A 6,221-nucleotide genomic window follows, 5' to 3' on the forward strand; every position below is an offset into this window, starting at 1 on the left:
CCCAGGAGCCAAAGCAAGAAGGCAGAGGGCAGAGGGAAGAAGGGCACGGCGCCGGGTGCCCACCACCCTGCCCCTCACAAAGCCGCCTCACCACGGTCCGGCGGTGTTGGGACAGTGGTGGTGACCATCGAGCTGCCGTGCAGCAGTGGGCAGGACCCCAGGACCTGAAGGGCGGGAGCGGTGGCCAGGCAGAAGGAGGGGCAGTGTCCAGGCAGCAGGGAGAAGGTGGAGCCCGCCCGGGACGTCCATGCCGAGGGCTCAGAGGGGAGGGGAGGGAGCAGGAAGGAGAGGGAGAGCAGGGCCCCGCAGGGACCCCTGAGGACCCCAAGGTCTGACAGAGAGGAACGACTTGTAGGGAAGGAAGCTGGGGCCCGAGGGCCGAGGAGGAGGAGGAGGGGAAGACCCCGAGAGTGGCGAGCACTGCAGCAGGACGCCGGTTTCCATGCCCCACCCAGTTCAGTGAGGAACAAGAAAATAATCCCCTGGGAGCACAGCCCGGGACTGCTGTGACTGGGTGTGACCCATCACGGTAGGTCAGCTCAGACCCCTCAGAAAGCTAAAACTCGGACTTCCGTCTGCCGCAGCTGCTTCCCTCCTAGTATCTTCTCTAAAGTTAGAGATGCCCTGATACAGTGACACGTGCACACAGCATTGCTAGCAGCACTGTCCTTAACAGCTAAACGGTAGAAGCAGCCTGAGTGTCCATCCACGGCTAAATGGATACAGAGAATGAATGGGGCATTTACACATGATGGAGTACTACTCTGCCAGAAAGAAAGATAAACTGGAGTCACTTACAGGAAAAAGGATGTGTTTTAAGACCATAATGCTCGGTGAAATAAATCAGACACCGAGGCTTAAATATTGCATGATTTCTCACACTTGAGAAACCCAAAGTATAAATAAATGAATGAGCAAAATAAAAGATAGACAATATAAACTGGGGAGATAGATCTTTTGTAAATGGTAAGGGAGGGTGAGGAGGGAAAGAAGGTACAAAAAGAATTCAGATGCATTATTATATCCATGTAACAACTCTGCACAATGAATGTAATCATTATGTACCGCAAATACTATTTTCTTTTAAAAATCACAATATGCCAATTTGACCAATGTAGAAAACACTCAGCAGATTCATAAAGCACAGTTCTGAGGAGTCTGTGGATGACTGACAGGCTGGCAGCAAACGGAGGAGGAAAACCCGCCCCCTGTGAGGAGGGGCTGACCAATAGGCTCGTGGGCTGGAGGGAATGAAAGGGGAAAGGAGGAGGTGTGTTGGTTCTGAAGAGCGCCAGCTTGCTCGAGTGGACGCGTCCTTTGCTGCCCTCACCTTTGGGCCTCGGCCTCCTGCCTCCTCAGCCCCAACACAGACTCACAGGGCAGCGCCCAGGAGCTGTCAGGCCTGTGACCTTGCTGCGTCCTTGATCCCTCTTGTTCTGCGGCTTCCAGCTTCTCGGGCTGAGCAGCTGCTGGACCCTGAGCTCTCCACACGAACAGCCATTGCGGACTCTCGGCCTTGGATCCTGTGAGCCCACCGCTGACTCTCTTCGTATAATGGCACTCGCATTCCGTATTGATTCTGCCTCTCTAACTGATACATCTGGATAACGCAGATAACTACCCAGCAACGGGCGGCCGGGCGGCCTCCCTCAGCCTGCAGAGACCTAGGGTAAGCTGGGTGTGCTGGTGCACACTAGCAACCCCAGCATCCCGGGAGACTGAGGCAGGAGGATCACAAGTTTGAGTTCAGCTTGGGCACCTTAGTGAGGCCCTGTCTCAGAATTTAAAGAGCTTGGTGTAGTGTAGTGTAAGACCCTGAGTTCAGTCTTCAACACTGCAAAAAGAAGAAGGAGGAGAAGAAAGAAGAGGAAGAGAGGAGAGGAAGAGGAGGAGGTGGGGGAGAAGAAAATACATGTCCAAAGAACAGAAAACTACCTGGCCGTGTCGTGAGCCTCCGTGGAGCTGTGCGGGAGCTGGCTTTGAAACACACTGCAGAATATTTGATTTTTCAGCCACCGTGAAGGGCATGGTACCGGTGGGGACCCAAAAGGATTCTAGTGACCAGAGACTTTGGATAAGGCCGGGGAAGCCCACGAGACAGGCATCTGGATAAATCCCTAATTCCCGGGGCAGCTATTTCCACGGCTTCTCAGCAGCCTCCTCATCTGGACCCCGCCCGACCACCACAATGACGTGTGCGACTATTTGGCCCCGAGTTGCGAGACCGGTCCCAGGAGTAGAGGGGAGCAGCCCGTCCCCAGCAGATGCAGGTGCTACTGGGCTCCGCAGTGAGCTCCGGCCCTCAGTCTCCTGTTGGTCAAGGCCCTGGACTCGGGGACTCTCTGGCTCATTTAGAAACCAGACTCATCGCTTTCAAAGCTGTGCACTCACCATGAGGGCGTCTAAGGTCAATTTCCCAAACGTGACCAGAAGTACTCAGGGAGCGTCAGTGTTTGAACAGGACCGTGGGGGTTAACAGCCCGGCTCCCACAGCGATGGAGGAACTGAGTCCCCCCAGCACAGTGCAGATGCAGGCCGAGACCTGTCGGGTGTCTGAGAAGAGTCTAGCTTGTCAAGCGAACCCCAGGAAAGAGGAAGCAGAGGGGCTGTGTGGAGCGCAGAGGAGGATTCAGACTCCTGAGCTCTCCACGGGGCCCCAAGTCCCCAGCTGCCTCACCCCAAAGGGCTGCCCCAGCCGGTGGAGCCTTCCTGCTGTGGCCCCTCAGGCCCGTGGAGTTTCCAAAGCCCAGCTCACAAGGTGCCCTTTGACTTAATGTACTTACTGTACACATCGTGGCACACACATACATGGTATACACGCTGACACACTCACGTGCATATATATACATGCAGCCAGGTGCGCACCCACATGCAGCACACACACTTTTGTGCATACACATTCATGCACACATGCACAGGTGCCAGCTCACACCCTGAAAATGCAAGCATAGCCCTCTGTCCCCATGGCGAGAGGAGCTCGGAGCTCTGCAGCCCCCGCCTGCTGGCCCAACAGAGCCAGCTCCAGCTCCGTTGCTGACCAGCCACCTGCATCATCCTTGGGCTGTCTGGGTCTTGTACAAGGTGAAGAGCTGGGAGGAGGAGGACCAGAACCCAAGATGGCCTCAGTGGTCGTCCTGTGCTGCACAGGATCTGGTGGGGTCACAAGAGGGTGGCTGGGAGGAGAGCAATCAACAGGATCAGTGGGGGCTGTGGAGCCCCACACAGCACACAGCAGAACCCAGCCATGGGCAAAGTTCCCAGGGTCAGGGACCTAAGGGATCACCCTGGGTCTCTGCCCCTTGACCTCCCAATCAGGCTGCAGAGAGCCTTGCCCTCACTGTATGCCCTGGGTCCCCACCTCCCCTTCCCTTCCAGGCACTGATGGGCATTTGCTGAGCTGGCAGCTGGACCTGAGGCTCCCACCATGGGGGACAAAGCCAGGGTCTGTGACTTCGGGTCCCTAGTGCAGAGAAGGAAGACAGATGGCCTGGACCAACCCAGCCCTCCTCCTGCCTACAGTCCACTTTCTGGGGTGCTGTTTGGGCCCCAGGAAGAGGAGAAAGAGGAGGGTGGTTCAGGAAGCAGTGAGGTAGGTAGGGTGGTAGTGACACCCAGCGCTGGCTCCGCAGGATTTGGACAAGTGGCACTCAGGGCTCCACCTGCAGACCAGGTGTGCTGAGGCTCTTGCCCTGGGGCTGGAGCAGGATGCCCTGACGGGACACAGGGAAGAGCAGGTATTTCAGAGAGGACAGAGCCATGCTCAGTGGGTGGATCTGGGAGGGTTGGGGAGGTGGCCGATCCCCTCATCCCTGCAGCTGCCCAGTCAGCTTATGTGACCTCTGGGCAGCTTGTCCTCAAGAATTTGCAATCTGACCACAAACATTGGCCACCAGGAACCTCTTCGACATTTTGCCATGACTTCTCAGCCCTGCAGGGGCTGCACCAGCCCAAACCCTGCATTCCCCACGAGGAGCCCATGTGGGCACAGCAGCCAAGCCCCAGGGCCTCCCTAAGTCCCTGGCTGTGGGCTAGACACAGTCCCTGAATGCAGAGTCACAACTAAAAATGAGGACAGATGACCACATGGACCCTCTGCTACTTGACAGACAAGCTTGGTGACAGCAGCTGGGGGTCACCCTCTGTCCTGCTGCCATCTAACCCCCAGGAGGGACTGTCCCCTCCTCAGCTGGGTGGTAACCTCAGCCCCGAGGCAATGCTTCCCATCTAAGGACTCAGTTCCCTGGGTGCACAGACGCTGCATCCGGTCCCCACAGAGACCCCCAGAGAAGGCTGGTTTCCTGGAACAAAGCCTCTGCCACCAACAAAGAGTTTAGGGTACAGCAGAAAGACACATTTACCCCGCCTGCATGTGGGCCCCATCCTGAGGCCAGCACTCCCCGCCCCTCTGCATGGTCCCCAGTACTGCACCGGGGTTCCAGGACCCACCTAGCATCAGGACATCTAGGCCTGTCTCCCTCTCCCTTCCGCCCTCCCTCCTCCCCTGTATGTGTTTCATTTTGCTGAAGCTACTTTGACCCTCTTCTCTGAGGAGTCCCCACCAATGCCCACGTGAAGCAGCCACCCACGTGCTCCAGAGCTCCAGTGCCGTCTGCGGCCGAGGCTGACACCCCAAGGCCCCAGAAAGTCCAGGGAGTAGAGTGGACCTCAGCTCTGCCAGCAGCGCAGCCCCTCGCTGTATGGCACCCAGCCCGAACTGAGCTTGGAGTTCCGCACCCCGTGAGATTCAGCCCGGGCCACATGTTGTCACCAAGCAGAAAGAGAAGCACTCAGAGATGTGCACAGACACACACACACACCTATAACCCTCTAAAGCCTCCAGCAGGACTACCCACTGCCAGGCAGGCCTCACCCACCTTCTCCTGGTGCCTCCCTGCCTCAGGAGCAGAGACCCTGGGAAAGATGTACACACGTGCAGGCGTGTTCCGGGGAAGAAGTAAAAACCTTGCTCCTGTTTCCATGGCAACCCAACTGGAGCTGGGGAGAAGGCTTTAATTGGAAGTGCTTATTTGGCTGAAACCCCAGGAATAATCAACAGGAGATTAGAAACATTAAAACCCAACAGGAGCCAGGAAACATCTTGGAGGGGACGGTGACAGAAAGGACAGTCCCCCTGGAAGCCATTGAGAATAATAATAACGATTGTTACACTGACCGAGGGAGTGTGCCCCGACAGGCGGTGCTATCATCTCTGTGTGTTTGTCGTTGACTGCATCTGACAGCCTTTAGGTCTTTGCTCCCGTTTTGCAGACCAGGAGCTCTTTGGAGCTCAGAGAGGTTAAGGAAGTGACCCAAGGCCACACGGGATTTAAAGCAGCCTTGAACTGACTCCAAAAGCTACTGTGGCCACAAGACAGTTGGGTCTTAGGACACACGAAGCTTGAAGCCTTTCCAAGGCAGATAATGGGCACCCTGGGACACCCCCAGGCAGCTCAGCAGCCCACACCCACTCACAGGCTTCAGCCTGGCCATGTAGGCTGCTTTCGGTGCCCTCCATGGACCTGGTGACCCCTGGTGGTAGCTGTGGGGCACTGCACTGTGGCCTGGTTTAATTTCCAACACCCAAGAGGGATGGGGATGGTCTGGGAGGCTGCTTCGGGGAAGCCCTGGGGAGCCAGCACCCAGCACCTTTGCAGAAGGCTGGGGAAGACCAAGGCCCCGGGAAACACTGATCCGGGAGCCCCCCACCTCTGTTGAGGCCATGGCAGGCAGGGGAGGACAGGTAGCCCTGGACATCTGCTGCGACCAGGACTCAGCCACCACTCAGGAGCAAGTGGCTGCAGCCCGCTGGCCTTCCAGCCCCGCCAGCAAAGTCCTGGACTTGGAAGGACTCTGCTACACTGTGCGGGCCAGTGTCAGCCCCTGGACCCCCATCTGGGACCCACAGCCGGGACGCAGGGACATGGAACAGCAGTGAGGGACGGAGCCGCCCAATGGCGGCTGCAGGAAGGAAGGGTGTTTTCACCAAATATGTATCCGCAGAGTAATTTAAATTACTTTTTTTTAAGCAACTGGCATTTACTCAGTTGGCATCTTATTAAATTTCCCCCTCTTGAACTACTCCAATATGCAAGTCACTGTGATTCTAAATAAGAGGACTCACAATCCAAACAGAGAGGGGAGAGGAGCCCCGCAGGCCCGGCCATCCAGCACGAAGCCAGGGTGGGAGGCCAGGGTCGGGGTGGCTGCACCTGGAGGGGGGC

The 6,221-nt window shown here is 56.9% G+C and overlaps 1 long non-coding RNA gene across 4 annotated transcripts; it reads right to left on the minus strand.

Moving 5' to 3' along the window:
* Positions 1-862: 862 nt before the first annotated feature.
* On the minus strand, positions 863-5,353 carry LOC106027956 (uncharacterized). 4 transcript variants are annotated; one of them, XR_001201532.3, is made up of 3 exons: positions 4,875-5,337; positions 2,392-3,173; positions 863-2,054 (listed from the first exon to the last, which is right to left on the minus strand). It is a non-coding gene; the product is annotated as an uncharacterized LOC106027956 (long non-coding RNA). The 4 variants fall into 4 exon arrangements; XR_001201531.3 differs by having other exon boundaries at positions 863-1,834; positions 1,936-3,173; positions 4,875-5,335; XR_002791546.2 differs by having other exon boundaries at positions 863-2,606; positions 3,046-3,173; positions 4,875-5,009.
* Positions 5,354-6,221: the final 868 nt, after the last annotated feature.

The sequence above is a fragment of the Cavia porcellus genome, unplaced genomic scaffold (genome assembly GCF_034190915.1).
Source record: "Cavia porcellus strain 051 isolate PalLab524CR breed Dunkin Hartley unplaced genomic scaffold, mCavPor4.1 scaffold_25, whole genome shotgun sequence".
In the NCBI taxonomy this organism is placed as follows: domain Eukaryota; kingdom Metazoa; phylum Chordata; class Mammalia; order Rodentia; family Caviidae; genus Cavia; species Cavia porcellus.